This window comes from Henckelia pumila, chromosome 2 (genome assembly GCF_033568475.1).
Source record: "Henckelia pumila isolate YLH828 chromosome 2, ASM3356847v2, whole genome shotgun sequence".
In the NCBI taxonomy this organism is placed as follows: domain Eukaryota; kingdom Viridiplantae; phylum Streptophyta; class Magnoliopsida; order Lamiales; family Gesneriaceae; genus Henckelia; species Henckelia pumila.
In genome coordinates, this window is record NC_133121.1 from 187,859,690 (window position 1) to 187,877,784 (window position 18,095).

The window sequence follows — 18,095 nt, forward strand, 5'->3', positions numbered from 1 at the left end:
TACATGTACCACAATTAACTCGAAATTTGCTCTCTGTTAGTCAGCTAACATCACAATACCCTTTAAATTGTGAGTTTACTGACAAATCTCTTTGCATTAAGGACCGCACAACAGGTCGGACCTTGCTGATGGGTCAACGTAAGGGAGACCTTTATGTTTTATCAAATTCCAAGGAAGCTCACTTCTCCTATAGACAAACATCAGGAAACGCAGATTTGTGGCACCAACGTCTTGGACATCCGCAACAATCAACCGTCCAGTCATTACGCACTAATAATTTAATTAATTTTCGCCCAGAAAAAAAGGCAAACACTGTTTGTGAAAGTTGTCAATTAGGCAAACTTAGCAAACTCCCATTTAGCTTGTCTTCTTCCTCCAGTACTGCTGTTTTCGAGAAAATACATTGTGATATTTGGGGTCCAGCCCCTGTTTTATCTCTTGGACATTTTCGATATTATGCATGCTTTGTGGATGATTATTCTCATTATATATGGTTAATTCCACTTCGTCTCAAATCTGATTTTGTTGATGTTTACTTGGGCTTTGAAAGTTATGTCCACCGTCAATTCGACAAAAAAATTAAATTCTTTCACTCTGATGGTGGTGGTGAGTTTGTCAATAAGAAACTTTCTCTACACTTTCAACAACAGGGGATTGTTCACCAACTCTCTTGCCCTCATAAACCTGAGCAAACGGGCATTGTCGAGCGCCATCATCGTACTATCCGAGAACTTGGGATGACCATGATCTTTCACAGTGGAGTACCTAACTTTCTATGGGTTGAAGCTTTTACCACAGCCGCCTTTCTCATCAATCGTTTGCCTTCTTCCTCTCTTAATTTTAGCTCTCCTTATTTTTGTTTACATGGTACTCACCCCAATTATTCTATTTTACGTGTGTTTGGATCCAGATGCTATCCCTATACATGGGACACCAAGAGGCATAAGTTTGATCCCAAGTCCATCTCGTGTGTGTTTGTCGGCTACAGTGACAAACATAAAGGGTACCGGTGCTTTGATCCAAAAACTCGGCGGATGTATGTATCTCGTCATGTCACCTTTGATGAACAAATGTTTCCTTACAAAACAAACGATCCCTCTCCATCCTCCAATAGCCATATCACCGATTTCCTTGCCACACCATCTTCTCACCCAATGTCTTCCTCCCCTATCATGGATATACCATTACCAACTCATGTTCCTAGTCCAGTGCCCTGTGACACTCCTGTGGATTTATCTTTTGAACCCCCTGCCACTCATGTTGATAATCGTCATCCTCCTATTGTCAACATTGATTCCCCACCACAATCAGATGCCTTGCCTTCTACTGTTTTGAACCCAAACACCCAGCCTATACCACACCCCATGGTTACACGAGCAAAACATGGTATTCACAAACCTAATCCCCGATATGCATTACTCCTCGCTTGTCCTGACATTCCCAGTGAACCACGATCTGTCAAAGCTGCACTACAACATAATGACTGGAAACTAGCCATGCTTGATGAACTTGCGGCCTTACATCAGAATCATACTTGGACTTTAGTCCCACGAGCCTCAGATATGAATATCGTGGGCTCAAAATGGGTCTTCAAAGCAAAATTAAAAGCTGATGGCACTCTTGACCGGTTAAAAGCCAGGCTTGTTGCCAAGGGCTATCATCAAGTTGACGGTATAGACTACATTGAAACTTTCTCTCCTGTCATAAAACCAGGTACTATTCGTTTAGTTCTTAGCTTAGCTATGGTTAAACACTGGGATATTCGACAGCTTGATGTTAGAAATGCTTTCCTCCATGGGTACATCCATGAAGATATTTATATGGAACAACCCCCAGGTATGCATGATTCGAACCTTCCATCTCATGTTTGTAAGCTTCATCGAGCACTTTACGGTCTGAAACAAGCACCCCGCGCCTGGTTTGATCGATTTAGTTCCTTTTTACTCAAGCATGGATTCTTTTGCAGCCTGTCTGATCCATCTCTATTCATTCTTCACTCTAAGCTTGGCACATTAGTCTTACTTCTTTATGTTGATGATATGTTGCTCACAGGGTCACACTCAAAGTTACTTGCTGATTTTATTACCATCTTGCATTCTGAATTTTCTATGAAAGATCTTGGTCCGGTACATCACTTCCTTGGCATAGAGGTTCATCGATCTAACAACACTCTTCATCTGTCTCAAACTCACTATGCTCAAACCATCCTTGACAAAGCTCAAATGCTGGACTGCAAACCCATGAATACACCTATGGAGTCAAAAACATCGGGTCTTCACGATGGAACCCCACTCTCTGATCCTACCCTTTATCGTAGCATTGTTGGTGCTTTACAATATCTCACACTCACACGACCAGATCTTTCATTTAGTGTAAACTATGTTTCTCAATTTATGCAATCACCTACCATTGCTAGTATGAAAATGATTCGCCGTATTCTCCGGTATGTTAAAGGGTCCCTTTCTTTAGGTCTCCACATAACCGGAGACACTACACTTGATCTATTGGCCTTTTCTGATGCAGATTGGGCAGGTTGTCCTACTACTTGACGATCCACCACGGGGTTTTGCACATTCTTGGGTCACAACATTATCTCCTGGTGCGCGAAGAAACAACCAACTATCTCACGCTCCAGCACTGAAGCGGAATACCGAGCCATGGCTAACACAGCAGCTGAATTGACATGGCTCTCATTTCTTCTACGTGACCTTCATGTTCCTCAGCACCGCCCACCACTACTTCTTTGTGACAACTTGAGTGCTCTACACATGACCATCAATCCCGTGTTTCATGCTCGTAGCAAACACATTGAACTCGATTATCACTTTGTTCGTGAACGTGTCTCAATGGGTCTTCTTACAACTCGTCATGTACCATCTACCTCTCAGCTTGCAGACATCTTTACCAAACCTTTATGCAAGGCTACTCTCCTACACTTTCGTCGCAAACTGTGCCTTCAACCTCGGCTCATTTTGAGGGCGGATATTGAGCCAGAACACCATCACCGCCTTCAATCACATGAGCATACTAAGGAAACAAATCACGACACATCCCTCATCCCTCAAATACCAGATCCTACGTGAATATTAAGGCATAATATCCACATCCAATCGTGTCCAAATGAGAAAGAATATTCATTCTTCTTCACTCAAGGCAACTGACCGCATAAACATAGGAAGAAATTGATTGTAATCTTATATTTCTATTTATTGGTTTCCTCTCTACTGTAAAATATAAATAACACATCTTTACACTCTCTTCTCACGTTGAAAAAGAGATTCCAAAAGAAACAAAGCATTCTTCAGTTTAAAATCTTCTTTAGTATGCATTCTCAATGACGCAGTGAACAACTTCCCACGGACGGCGCCAAGCTGATTTAGCAAAAAATTGATATTATCCGATTAGAGAAAATCTGGGTAACTTGTGGAGATCTGGATAGCCGGATTAATACTCGAACTGTTCCAAAGACCGATCTTTGTGGGTTGTCACCTGCATCACAAAGCAAAGTGAGTGGCGTCGGGGGTTGCCCGGCGAAGACACTCCGACGCTCAAGTCAGTATTTGCCCAATAAAAGTTCTAGAGAACTAGAGCATGTGACCATAGAGAGCGTACCTTAAGAATGAGAGAACTTGAGCTATTTATAGATAGTCGGAGAGTTTCATGGGCTTAAGCCTCTTATGGGCTTTTAGAAATTTATGGAACTTGATAAAGTGTTCAAATAAATAACAAAATAACATGGGACCCAAATGGATTGAGTCACTGGGCTTGGGCCCGGGATAAAGTCAAATTGGATAATAACACATCACGTGTTATCTTAATCATGCACTCTCTCAATATAAAATAATGTTGTGTTATTTTATAGCCATCGACATCATGATATTTCATGGACACCAATATATCAATAATTATCATTGTGCTACTTCTAGAGCACCGAAAAATATGTCATAAATTTGAGTATTGACAACACGATATGCTATTTTATTATCGTCAATAGAACGGAAATACAAATATTTTTTTGACATATTTATTTTGATCACAAATCTTTCAAATATATGTAAATAAAAATAATCATGTACAATATTAAAATTATCTATAACAATACTAAAATTAATACCCGACGCAAAAACAAAAAATATTCGAGTTTGGGTACAGACCCGAACCCTAACCGACTCGAAGGTCAACTTGGGTATCAGGGTGTCCTTATCCGAATGCCCATGTATTTCACGTGAGATCAACTATTGTGGCATTTGGCAACATTTGTATGGAATGAAAAAGTGATGACGAGGCCAGGTCGTGGGCCCCACATCTTACACTCAAAGCACCGCCACAAAAAAAAAAGGCCCCAACATTTGTCTTTACACTCGTGCACATCTTACATTCTTTATCACGACTCGAAGGGGACCCCATTCCATATGAGTCAGAGGTCCATTTGCTCATGCGGAGGTTAAATCGAGAGATGTGCACGAGCGGCAGGGACCTGAAGGAGGGAGCAACATGGTCCAACCCCCAAAGCTTATCCCACAATATTTCAGCAGGGAATATGCTCTACACGAGCATCGAACCCGCAACGCTGGAGAATCTCTTCCCACGTCACCTCAGGCCTTACCAACTCGCCTATGCCTCTGTGGGCCTCTTCTTGATTTTCATCTAACCAAGCAAACATAGATTTTCCAAAAATTTACTGAATTTTTTAAAAATTTTAATTCTTTAAAATTGAAGCCACTTTTATTGGAACTAGCCGTCGGGCACAGGCCAAGGCGTGTGCAATGTAATATATAAATATTGGATATAAATACTTTGATATTTAATTCTACTGACATGAAATTAAAATTTGATTTTGAATGAATAAAAAAATGAGGGAAAAATATGTGAAATCAGAACGTGGTTGATGGAAGGGAAACATGGTTTTTGGAAATTGAAAATTGTTAGTTTCACCCTCTTAACTTCTTTAATTTAGCTTACTAATATAGAGACATTTTAGTATATTCATTAAAAATACCAAAAACAGTTTTTCTAGGATACTCATGTATTATAATATAGAATAGATTCGCCTTCAAGTATGACAAATGAAATAATTTATATTTTTTTGTCTCCAACATTTTGTGGGGAGATACTCTCTCTGTCCTTGTTTTTTTCATATAGATTAAGAAAAATTATTGAAAAATTAAATTTTATATAAATTTTTTATTTTATCTCTATTTAAAAATGATTTTATGTCTACTTAAAAATGATTGTATAATTAATTTCATAATTTTTAATTAATAATTAATAAGGATATCGCTCCCTATATGTAAAAATCTTCCCCTTAGACACCATATTTTCATTTGCCGAAATTACCCTTATATGATATAAATATTACATTTTTCTTTTTATTTGTTTTTTTTTTTTTTGAAATTTTGATATTTCAAATTTTGATATTTTTTTCTTAACTAAACATCATGGATAAGATAAATTGATAAAAAAAAAATTAAATTTATTTTTATATTATTTTATAAATGAAAAAAATAAATTTGAATACTATCAAAAAATAATATTTATACATAACATACAATATTAAATATAGACAAAAACTCTCATGAGACGGTCTCAAGGATCATTTTTTTTAGACGGATCTCTTATATGGGTTATCCATTAAAAAGTATTATATTTTATGCCAAAAGTATTACTTATTATTATAAATATGGGTAAGATTGACCCGTCTCAAGAATGAAACCGTCTCACAGGAGTGTTACTCTTAAAATATATTATATGATTTTATACGCACGCAATTATGCTAGTATTAATAAAAACCACAAACAAAAAGGAAACATGATCATTGGGAATCGGCCGGAATACGTGTTCAATTTTACGTTATTTAAGGTTTTATGGTTATGGGGTTCGATCAGTTCGTGTAAGGATTTTATTTTGCTTAGCATAGGCAGTTTTGGTTTATTATTTTTTTTATCAATTTGTTGTTGAGTGATTTCTAGGTTTTTTTTTTTGGTGAAATTTTTTAGTGTTTGATTTTTGTAATGAACTGAGGATTCAATGTAGCATATTGCACTGAACGTATTGATGATTCATTTTTTTTTTGTGTATGTAGGAATCATCAGCTATCATCTGGTATTATTGATCGGGCATATTTGATGAAGTGAGACTACTAGAAAACCGTTGTGGTGGTTGATCGAGCAGGGTTTTGTTGATTGCATGCATTTTTACTGTTTATGAAGTCTTGCTAGTTTGTCTGGTGGTGGGAGGTTGGTTTTGCCAGAGCTCTTATGCTCTGTGGATAAAAAAAATTACCTTAGTTGATGTGTTGGGAATCTTGTGTGAGCTGCTGTAATGGGATCGAAGGGGGTTTTACTGTCATTGTTATCTTGACACTTTAGCGGAATCGACTGGCAGAGCAGGAAGATTGTTTTTCGAAGGTTTAAATACTGCAACTTCGTCCCTCTACAGCTGGGCATTTAGCAGCGCTGCGATATTTGTTGTGGTGGCTCTTATTATTTCTATGTTTCTCATCTTTGAGCATTTAGCTGTGTACAACCAGCCAGAGGTTCATCTGTTACTATGTCTCTGTTTCCTGGCTTTGATAAATAACTTAGTTTATTCCTCTTTTATTTCATTTGAGGACCTAAAATTTATTATCTTTTGTTCCATTTTAGGAGAAGAAGTTAATGATCGGACTCATTTTAATGGTTCCAGTTTATGCGGTAGAATCGGTAATTATTAGCTTTGAAAAGTTTGTGTTGCTACTTTCTTCCTTCAAGCTTTAAAGCATTAGATAATAAATTGTGTTGTGTGTGTGTGTGAGGAAGCTTTTATGGTTTATTTTATGTGGCTCCGATGTCCAAGATTCCATAAAACGTATTGATGTGTGTAGACAATTAAATTTGTTGACCTTCAAATATGGCAAGTACGAAGTAATTAAATATCAATAAAACAATTAGCTATTTTTGAAAAGATTAAATTCCTAAAAAATAATTAATTAATTGATTGATATTTTAATATATTTTGTGATCAAATCAAGATTGCATCTTGCAATAAATGGAAGAAAATACTAATATTTTTAGTATTTAAAATCAAATCTTATGATTAATGGAAGATAATCACCAAATAATCTCGAGGATTCAATCAAATTGCGACACCTCATTAAATCAAAAATGATATGAATCTGGATCCTTCAGCTATAAATATGAGGCAGATGACCAAGAAAAAGACACAACACAGAAGACTGAAACAAAGGAGTTGAAGAAATCAAGAGTTTTTCTCTCAAGTCAAATTCAAGAAATTCAAAGAAATCAAGAGAAGTTCAAGGCGTTCTTCATCAAAGAAATTAAATTCAAGAAGATCGTGTTCTTCATCAAATTCAAGAAGTTCGTGTTCTTCATCAAACAAATCAAATTCAAGAAGATCGTGTTCTTCATAAAATTCAAAAAGTTTGTGTTCGTCATCAAACAAATAAAATTCAAGAAGATCGTGCTCTTCATCAAATTCAAGAAGTTCGTGTTCTTCATCAAACAAATCAAAATCAAGAAGATCGTGTTCTTCATCAAATAAATCAAATTCAAGAAGATCATGTTCTTCATCAAATTCAAGAAGTTCGCGTTCTTCATCAAATAAATCAAATTCAAGAAGATCAAATTTTTCATCAAATTCAAGATAACAAATTTCAAGGCGCGATTCAAGGAGTTCATCGCGTTCTTCCCACATTTTGAAGTTTAATTCGATATCAAGGTGTTAATCCATCGAATTAACTTTATTAAGACATCAAATCAAATCTCAAGATATCAAATCATCTTCCAAGAAGATCAAATACTCAAGAAATTCAAATTCATCAAGAAATTTTCATTGAAGAGGAAAATCAAGGGGTTACTTAGAGATCACATCCACGAATCTTTATTTAATTTTTCAAATTCACTTTGTATCCATTTTCTATTTCTTAATTTCAATAAATAAAGAATTTTGCGCTACAAATTTTGGCATGCCCAATGGGACCATCTCTACCCTTCATCTTTTCTCTTCGCCAAAAGTTTTAAGTCATCATCTCCACCAAAGGTATTTATATGTGGTTAAACAGTTATGTCCCCACCAATAGTGAATTCATGAGGTTAAATTGTATTTCTCCCACTTATGGTATTTTATGTGGTTAAAATATTAAATCCCCACTTTGTCTAGGGTGGTTAAGAAATAGATACTCCTGGCCCGCATGAGTATAAACTGTGCACGACACCCCCCATCTCAAACAATCAATTTTTTTTTAACTACGTTATGACTTGATCCCTATATTGGGTACATAGGCAACTTATATATATTCTGAGTACAATCATGAATTTGTTGTTTTTTTCACATGAAATATTAATATGTTTTATATTTTTAGTGAAAGTTAAACACAATCAAAAGATCACACACAAAAAAAAATCTTCAAGTCTTTTTAGGCAACTTCAAGATGGATCGTCGACGTGTTCAAATTCTTCATAACGTCATCATCGAAAGAAAAAATATTTTCAATCATAGTGTATTCTTCCTCAATCTTGTGAATTAATTGAGCACTGGAAAACATTCCTCGTTGTCTCTTCAAGGAGTTGAATGAGAATTTTTTTCCCTTCACTTCTTCAAATCATCAAGCCCTTCAAAGTATGCGCTTCCACCATCTTGAGTTGATTGGACTTGACCCACCTTTTTCGAAATCTCTCTAAGTATGTGATGTGCAGTCGCAAGATTGAAAAAAAAAATTCAAATATCTGCTTCATCAATGCTGGTGAATTCTTTGGCACCTTGAATGACTTCATCACATATATGTCCGACGATGGAGAGGCCCAACAAAGAATGCAAATCACACAAATATGTAAATGGTTCACAATGTAAAAGTCAATAGTTTATTATTGAGTGGACACCATGCTTCTCAAAATGTTTTCATAATATTGGAATCTCGATCGAATGTGAATAATGAAGCATACACGGGGTCGTATATTTGCACTGTCTAAAGCCTATGATCAATGCGGTAAAGAATGCTTTCAATACATTTTCAATATCATTTGATGTAATGAAATTCGCCAAATAATTGAAGTGTACTGTCTTGTATTGTCTTTTGTTCAATAATTCATCGCTTCGATGATGGATATGAATAGAAGGAAGAAAAAAAATTCATCCAAAGAAGATGCATGAAGGAGAAATAAAAGTTTCTATCTTTCGCTTGCTTGGTGAAGAAGAAAATATGGATGCAAGAAAATTTGGAGGGAATTAAATTTAAATTGAGGATTCGTGAAACCTCAAAGAAATTGCTACAACTAAATGATCGTGACTTATTCACTCAAAAACAAATCATTTGTGAATAAGTCTCGAGAGTACATTTGTAGACAATTAAATTTGTTGACCTTAAAATATGGAAAGTACGAATTAATTAAATATCAATAAAACAATTATCTATTTTTGGAAATATTAAATTCCTAAAAAAATAAATAGTTAATTAATTGATATTTTAATATATTTTGTGATCAAATCAAGATTTTAAAATCAAGATTGCATCTTGAAATAAATGAAAGAAAATACAAATATTTTTAGTATTTAAAATCAAATCTTATGATTAATGAAAGATAATCACCAAATAATCTCGAGGATTCAATCAAATTGCGACACCTCATTAAATCGAAAATGGTATGAATCTGCATACTTCAGCTATAAATAGGGGGCAGATGACCAAGAAAAAGACACAACACAGAAGACTGAAGCAAATGAGTAGAAGAATTCAAGAGTTTTTCTCTCAAGTCAAATTCAAGAAATTCAAAGAAATCAATAGAAGTTCAAGGCGTTCTTCATCAAAGAAATCAAATTCAAGAAGATCGTGTTTTTCATCAAATTCAAGAAGTTCGTGTTCTTCATCAAACAAATCAAATTCAAGAAGATCGTGTTCTTCATCAAATTCAAGAAGATCGTGTTATTCTTCAAATTCAAGAAGTTCGTGTTCTTCACCAAAGAAATCAAATTCAAGAAGATCGTGTTCTTCATCAAATTCAAGAAGTTCGTGTTCTTCATCAAACAAATCAAATTCAGAAAGATCGTGTTCTTCATCAAATTCAAGAAGATCGTGTTCTTCATCAAATTCAAGAAGCTCGTGTTATTCATCAAACAAATCAAATTCAAGAAGATCGTGTTCTTCATCAAATTCAAGAAGTTCGTGTTCTTCATCAAACAAATCAAATTCAAGAAGGTCGTGTTCTTCATCAAATAAATCAAATTCAAGAAGATCGTGTTCTTCATCAAATTCTAGAAGTTCGTGTTCTTCATCAAATAAATCAAATTCAAGAAGATCAAATTCTTCATCAAATTCAAGATAACAAATTTCAAGGCGCGATTCAAGGAGTTCATCGCGTTCTTCCCAAATTTTGAAGTTTAATTCGATATCAAGGTGTTAACCCATCGAATTAACTTTATTAAGACATCAAATCAAATCTCAAGATATCAAATCATCTTCAAAAAAGATCAAATACTCAAGAAATTCAAATTCATCAAGAAATTGTCATTGAAGAGGAAAATCAAAGGGTTACTTATTCACTTTGTATCCATTTTCTATTTCTTAATTTCAAGAAATAAAGAATTTTGCACTACAATGTGCTATTGTGTTGTAAACAGTTTCTATCACTGCTGAATTCCGATGCTGCTTTCAACTGTGACATCATACGTGATTGCTACGAAGCTTTTGCTTTGTATTGCTTCGAGAGATATCTCATAGCCTGCTAAGGTATGTGTTCTACTTGAACTTATTGGATCTAAAATCTGCCTTAAACGCATTTGCACATTTTAGGAATCTCCTTTATGCTTTTGCTTGTTCTGGCAACTCATCCTCATGCTTAAGGACGGTGTTTCGACTTGGTTCTTGTTCTATCAAGGGTTCTTTTGAAATTTGTAATCGATGAAGTACGCTGCTAAAAATTGATAGCTTAATAGCTTATAGATGATTGATATAATGATGATGACGTAGAGAATTTTCATTGTATAGGAATCTGTCAAATTTCTTGACAATCTTTTATACACAAACGCGTTTTGGTTTCACAAGAGTATGATATCTCACCAGCATATCATGCCTTGCAGGTGGAGAAGAAAGCACCATTGAATTTATGGAAAGTCAAAGTGTGATAACTTCTTGTGTACCTCTGCTAGATGAAGCTTATGCATATGGTGTTGTCGAACATCCTTTTTCGTTGAATTTTTTTTTGAGTGAATGGCAGCTTGGCCCTGACTTCTATCAGGCTGTGAAAATTGGCATTGTTCAATATGTATGTGCTATCTTTTCAGAATTTTGCCATGTCGTTGCTTCTTTTTGTCATTAGCTAGTGTATATTTCCAGATGCTACTGAAGATGATATTTGCATTACTGGCAATGATTTTTGAAGCTTTTGGGGTTTATGGGGAAGGGAAGTTCGAGTGGTCATATGCGTAAGTTATCCTTCTTTTCGGCATTATTGGTGTGTTAATTGTGTCCCACATCGGGTGAGTAAAGATCCTGGAAGTTATATGTATGAGATTAGATAATCCTCCACCCTTAAGATAGCTTTTGGGGTTGAGTTAGTTCCAAGTCTATCATCTTTAACATGGTATCAGAGCCATGTTCCGACCCTGGCCCAGGTTCCGCTGATATGTGTTCGGTGGACTGCTTATAGTTGAGCCACTCGTTAATATCTTCACGATCCATTTGTTTTATTTTTGGGCATGTGGAGTGTGTGTTAATTGTGTCTCACATTGGTTGGTAAAGATCCTGAAATTTATATATATAGGATTAGGCAATGCTCCCCCTTTGTGCTAGTTTTTGGGTTGAGTTAGGTCTAAGTGCATAATATTTGACAACAATCAATCTGACAATCTATTCTAATCATATGTTTTGGTTACCTAACCATGCTGGAGTGATATCCCAGTCATTTTTAATTTCTGTCTATCTGAGCAACTAGTTGCTTCAGCATGACTACTTTGTTTATCAAAAATAAAAACAATCCCACTGCTGCTATTTAACACATCAATTTGATTTAGAACATTCTGTTTTACTTTCAGATAAAACTAATCATTACGTCCTTGTAATTGCAAAATATGTGATCGGCTTGCAGCTATCCTTATCTGGCGGTGGTTCTGAATTTCAGCCAGACTTGGGCCCTTTACTGCCTTGTGCAGTTCTATTCTGTGACAAAGAATAAGTTGGCACCAATCAAACCTTTGGCCAAGTTTTTGACATTCAAGTCAATTTTTTTCCTTGTTTTATCTCTTGTTTCTGTTGTGCAAGTTATGCATCTGGTTGTTGTATTGTGGGCTGACTGGTAGTTTTTTTCCCATTTAATCTTCAGAAAGTAATGGAAGTTAAATGGGTTTTATCAAAATCAAATGGAAATTATATATGATCTCTAGGTAGTGAATTTACTATGTTGTACGGTGGGCCATGTGTGATAACTTGTTCCTAGACCAAGAACAAGATGCTAGTTCCACAATTAACTTGTCATTCGAATTTTGAATTGTCCTGTATGTGGTAGCGTGGACATGGTTTATTCTGTTTTAAATCTTGTCACTTTCTTGTTTATTATTGGTGATCATATAAGGTATGATTAGGGAAACGATCCTCCACTGATGGCATTACCAGTTTTGAACCCTGTAGTACATTGCTAAAGCAATTGGTTTCCAAGAGACCAAGACATAGGTCGCATTTTGGCCATACTCGGAGAATTTATTATATAAAAATTGCGATGGTATTACCACCTCTACTCGAGGTTGGAGATAGAGTGTGCTGATGTTAGATTTCTAAACCTAAGTTCCCCTGCTTCGTGTTAATAGACAAAATTCTGTGTAATGTGCAACATTTTCTTGGTTGCATCGGTGGTTGGTTTTCTCTATTTTAATTGTTATCTTTGAGCCCGTTTGGATTTTGTAGAGATTTTTTAAAATAAGTGCTTTTAAAAGCTACAATTTTTTTATTTTAAAAAAACTCTAATTTTGACTTAAAAAGTGCTTATTTAAGCACTTTTTTGGTCAACCAAACACTAACATTGTTTACCATCTTGAAATAAACCTTCCATTAGCAGTTAATTTTTATTAAAAAGAATACCAGCATGTAATATTTAATGCTCAAGAACTCTCTTGAGGATTTTTTTCTCAATTTTAATGTTGTGATTCAGATGGGCATAGCTGCTGTGGTACATCTTTATGTGTTCCCTGCTGTCCCATACAAGCAAGGAGAAAGATGTGTTAGAAATGTTTCTGTGATGGCGGATTATGCATCTTTAGGAACTACTCCTGATCCTGAAGAGGTCCAAGACTCTGAAAGATCTGCAAGTGCACGCTTTTCTCGGCATGGTGAGACAGAGAAAGAGAAGCGTCTGAAACTCCATCAAAGCGTTCGTGATGTGGTATTTTGTGAAATTGTGAGATAATTGTTCCTTTTGTAATAATCCTTTCATCAAGTTTCTCTAGGTGCTAATTATTTTTGCAACTAATGTGGTGGTCATATGCTTTAGATTGTTGATGATATGAAGTACACAGTTTCTCATGTCGTGGAACCATTCGAAAGAGGAATCACTATAATGAATAGAACTCTCCATCAGATATCGGAAAACATGATATAACTGATGGGTACTTGAACATTTTTCTTCACAGCTCATCAATGCTAGTTGTTTACATGCTTGATTGTGTATATGTACAAAAGATTACACACATTCAATCATTCAAAAGACTAGTTTTTATCTTTTGTTTCATTCGACATTGGTGAGAAGTATGGCGTGTGGTGGAAATGGCACGGGAATCCCCAGTCGATATACCTGAAAACAAGGCAGCGACCAAGTTATGAACTTGGGCGACTGTGGAGCATATTGGCTACCGCTCTACGCTGCTTAAGGACCGCCTGAGGCATTGCAGTGCACTCCACACACCCGGTGGAGTGCAAATTGAGCCATGTTGATCACATGCCCAACCATCTTAAAACGCCTCGAGCAGTCTCTGGCCTAAGCAGTACCAGACATGCTTGAGGCGTTCCATAGCCGCAGTAAAATATTTTGTGAGTGATTAGGCCATTTTTCTGTGTCGGAGAACAAAAACTGTATTATTTATTTTTGTTTGTTATCAAAAGAATAAATAATAATAATAATAATAATAAACTGTTAAAATTGCGTTTCGTAATATCAGTTATCGGGGAGACTGTAAAAATAGTTTCGATAAATAACAATTTTCTTTTTTTTTTTTTTATTGTTTTCGTACATTGTTTTAAACTAGCTTAAATATATTTTTTATTCCTTACATTTCACCAATATTTTATTTTCTTTTTATCCTAATTTTTTTATTCACAACTTTTCTTGTTTGTATTATTATTTATAATTGTTATATTTTTTAGTATTTTAAATACATAGTTTTTTCGGTTATGTCAAATATATTTCAGTTTTCATATTAAGAGCCCGTTTGGATTTTGTAGAGATTTTTTAAAATAAGTGTTTTTTAAGGCTATAATTGTTTGCTTTTGAAAAAGCTCTTTTTTGACTTAAAAAAGTGCTTTTTTAAGCACTTATGTCATCCAAACAACATATTAATTGAAAAAAATATTTTTTTTTTAAAAAAAGTGCTTTTCTGGTCCGGCTTTTGTAACCAAACGGGGTCTAAGTAATATTTTCTTTGTGGTTTCATTTTTACAAATATATCCATCTGTATTAACTAAGTTCTGGAATTATATTTTTAGGATTTGTGACTTGTTTAGAGAGATGTCGAGTTGTAAGTCAACAAAGGTAATTTATGCGCAGAAAAAAAAGCGTACCCAGTTGAACTAAGGTGAGTTTCGGCAGAGTTCAAGAAACTTAAAGTGCAGAAACAAAACAGGACAAAATATTTGTTTATGGAAATTGGAAGGTGGTGTACTCCTACGTCTCTTTTCTCTTTTGTTTCAAAAGATTTACAACAAAAAGATTTACCCTAGAAAATTTTGATAATTACGAGTAATTTGCAACAACTCTTTCTGATTGGACTTATAACAATCGAAACTCCTAGTCTAATAGTGTTGAGTCAACTTGTAGAGAAGGACTCCTTTTCACAATTACAAATATCTCAGAATAATTCCTAACACACACTAGGATTCTCGAAATGATCAGATATAACAAATAGTGAGTGATTGGAATTCGGCTTAGGATTCTTTTCGGCTTAGCTCAAAAAATTAATAGAGTAGATTTCAATTCTTGCAAGTCTAGAGAGATTGCAACCACGAGTGTTGGTATCAATTAGTCAAATCACATCTAAATTAACTCAACTCAAACTAAATATTAAATATGAAGTATTGTGAGTAGGGATCATTTCCACTAAAAGTACTGAAATTTATTGTGCTAAAAATTAAAAATACGAAAATTAATTAAAAGGGTGCTTATTTCTCCCTAAAATTAACTTCAAACAAGATGATAAAGAAATATCATTTCTAAGATGAATTAACTAACGCGAAAGATTAAATTTTGAATCTACTAACAATCAATAAACAAACCTTGGTTTTGGTTGACTAGAGACTTGAAATGTATTAACTCGGTCATGGATTCTTTTAAAATAATTAATTTAAGTTTGAATATTCGTCACTTAAATTTTAATTTCTATCTCACTTTATTTTAGTTAAATAGAGAAGTGTTCTAAATTAACTCCTGTTTCACAAGATTAAATGATAAAACATGAGCAAAGGATTGTTACTTAAGCAAATAAAGTGTTTAATTGAGTTCGAAACCAAGAAATAAGCTTCGAAACCACTAAATGATTCGGAACTTCTGAACTCCAACAACCATGCACACCAATAAGTTGTCAAAAAAAGGTTGACAATTGGCTAGATCGGACCATCCGAACTGAGATTGGAACATTCGATCAGAGTTAGTCCATGCAGTTTGTGATGTGTCAAGAGTACATGAACACGTGGGAGATCGGAACGTACGAAGTGCATGATCGGATCGTCCGAAGATGATCGGAGCTTCCAAAGACAGGTGTCCAGCAATGTGCCAAGACATGCAGGTTCGGAGCTTCCGAACTCCATCTATGAATAGGCCAAGAATTCTCATAAATAGTGTGTTTGAGGTGTAAGCTTTGATTCAATGCATATTTCCGAATGTTTTAGTCTTATTAATTCCCAAGGGCCGGGCGATAGCGATATGATTCTGGGATATGAATGGAACGCTTGATAGCTCACACAATGCATGTGCCCTAGAGTTCGGACATTCCAATCCAGAGTTCGGACGGTTCCAACCTTCCGAACCTACTTTGACTTGAGTTCGGACCTTTTGAATTACTCAAGTCCCTGGGGTACTCCGGATCATTTTTGGACGTACTGAAACTGATTTTATACTTATTTTTCCCAAATAAGGACTCCTTAATAGAACCGTCAATTTAGGTTGGATTCGTCAGATCGACCCATCACGCCACACAATTTAAGTAGGTTGGGTTGAATTTTTTTTTTTTTTTTTTTACTTTATGCATGGTGATATATGTACTTTTTTTAAATGAAATTTATACATTTTTTGTATTAATTACATTATATAAAATTGAGGTGAGTGAAATCAATAATTAAAAATTTAATTAATATGTTTCTATTAATATTTATGAAATGAAATGAAATTTATAATTAATTATAATGATTTTTTATTTTTATTTGTTGTGAGTCAACCTGCTGGACGGCCTGCCTGATCCAATACCCACCTTGGATTGGTTTGGGTTGGGTTTGGGTTGAGGATTTTCAGCCCGCCCTCACCCTCGTCCCGCCAAACAGCGGGTTCTTTATGGACCGGTCCGCCCCGCCACAGGTTGTTCCGTCTGACGGCTCTACTTTTTAATCATATTTTAACACATTAAACATGCTTAGACATTTTAATTACTTAAAACAGAAATCGGGTTACTACATTAATAATTTCGATTTCTGAAGATTGAAGTTGGCGAGAATGGAGTCCGTGATTTAGTTAGTGAAAAAAGAATCAAAAGCTAATGTCTGAACGGAACCACACTAGCTGACTGGTACACTGTAAAAGTCAGTGGAGTAAAAAATAAAGGACAAAGTGAGTTAATAAAAATGTTATGATGGGTTGTTGGGGTGCAATAATTATCTCTGCTTGATAGAGAGATCGAACCATGATGTTTAGACTGCTGTGTGGCTTAAAATTTTTGAGTTGCACCATTACCACTAACTATAACTTAGATAAAGCGGCAAGCGCTCGGTCCTACAATTGGTATCAGAGCCAAGGTCATGGGTTTGATTCTCATTGATTTCAAGAAATGAAGTTATTGAAAGAGATTGTTGGGGTGAAATAATTGTCCCTTCTTGGTAGAGCGATCGATTCATGGCGCTTGGATAGCTGTGAGATTTAAAATACTTGAATTGCACTTGTTGGAATTTAATGCTCATAAGCAATAAATCATGTGTACCTGATAAGTACATTTTGTATGCATTAGTTTGTGTTATTTTTATGTCTATTTTGTGTGCATTCATATTATTTTTATGTGTTTTTATGTGTTTTAGTTCCTGTGTGCATATTTCACTTCCCCGGTTAATTTTGTAGGAAATTAAATTTTTGAAGAGCGAATAACAGAGCAGCCTTGATAGAAAAATCAAATTTAATTTTTGAGAGATTCAAATCCGATCTCCACCGTTCAGAATAATTCAAGATGTTTTGAAGCTTCTGTTCAAATTTCAGGTCAATCCGACGGCTAGATCTTAAAATATGAATTTTTCAAAATCATCGCTCGGAGCAGTTGGAATGTTGCGCTGATGGTGAGTGTTGTAGTGCGTTAGCTCTTGATTTTGGCGTAGAAAGAGTGCTAACGCGCTTAAAACAAGGTGATTGGCGCATGAGGGAGTGCTAACGCGCAAGAGAAGATGGGAATAGCTAAAACTAGCGCTAACAAGGAGGAATGAAGCGCGATAGCGCGTAGAGTTGTGCTGAAGAGAAGAGATCAAGCGCGATAGCGCTGAGGAGAAAGCTATCGCGCATGTTCAGAAAATAAATAACGCGCGCGCGCGAGGGCATTATCTCGCGCGCGCGCAGAAGAAAATTCCAGAGATTTGTGAGAAGAACGCGCGCGGGCGAGCTTCTACCTCGCGCGCGCACGAGAGAGGAAGTCTGAGTCACTGTTTTATATAACTG

At 35.4% G+C, this 18,095-nt stretch overlaps 1 pseudogene; it reads left to right on the top strand.

Annotated features, from left to right (window-relative positions):
• The first annotated feature begins 6,321 nt into the window (after positions 1-6,321).
• Positions 6,322-13,580, top strand: LOC140879206 (protein LAZ1 homolog 1-like; annotated as a pseudogene).
• The last annotated feature ends 4,515 nt before the right edge of the window (positions 13,581-18,095 follow it).